The sequence below is a fragment of the Tupaia chinensis genome, unplaced genomic scaffold (genome assembly GCF_000334495.1).
Source record: "Tupaia chinensis unplaced genomic scaffold, TupChi_1.0 Scaffold000628_1, whole genome shotgun sequence".
Taxonomy (NCBI): Eukaryota; Metazoa; Chordata; class Mammalia; order Scandentia; family Tupaiidae; genus Tupaia; species Tupaia belangeri.
Window position 1 is genome coordinate 1,526,544 of NW_006160148.1, and position 836 is coordinate 1,527,379.

The following is an 836-nucleotide window of genomic DNA, read 5'->3' on the forward strand; positions in this document are numbered from 1 at the left end:
GAAGCCGCGGGCTCGGCTGGGCCTCCCTCCTCCCTGGCCGCTCCCTCCCCGGATTAAACAGGATCCCGGAAAACAGTGTGCAGGGGAGATTTTGCCTTGCGCGTTTGGGCTCGTAAAGGTCATTGGGTAGAAGTGGAAAATGCAGAGACACCCTTGGTTTTCACATTTAGTCAAGGGTAAAGACCACGTCCGCGGTGTCTTCCCAGCTCGGTGTGACGGGGGCTGTTTTGTTTGCAGGGATTTACCAGTAGGGTACGTTCTCTGGAACGTGGATTGTAATCAAGTGTGGCAGTTGCCTTGGACACTGTGGGCTATTATTACTTTTTTTTTGACTGACCTAACCGCTTCTGAGGGAAGTTAATCATTGTACGCACTTCTCTGGGAGTACATTTTTAAAAAATCCCTTTGGAGAAAGTCCTCTGATGTTTCTCTTCACCCTGCATCCCCATGTTCAGAGCTGGAGGGAGTACTAATAACGGGCGTCTACACCCCCACCCCGCCCGTGGCCTGCCTCTCTTGCTGCTGTCCACATCTTGAACGTATTATTCTGATGGAAATAGTTCCTAGGAAAGATTTCCTTTGTAAATGCTGTCTCAACCAAGGTAAAAATGTTCCCGCCCATCCTCCAGGAACTTTTGCATGAAGCTCTAATCAAGCTGCGTTAGTGGGCAGAAAATAGCATGAGCTCTCGGTTTGGGATACGCAGTGAAAGTATACCTACGATGCGGTCTTGAGCTTTTGGTTATGAATAAGATAAGGGTGATAGAAGTCTCTAGACAGTTTGTAGTATCTATCAAATGTCTGCCTAGAAGTGGTGACAGAAAAATCCTGGATGT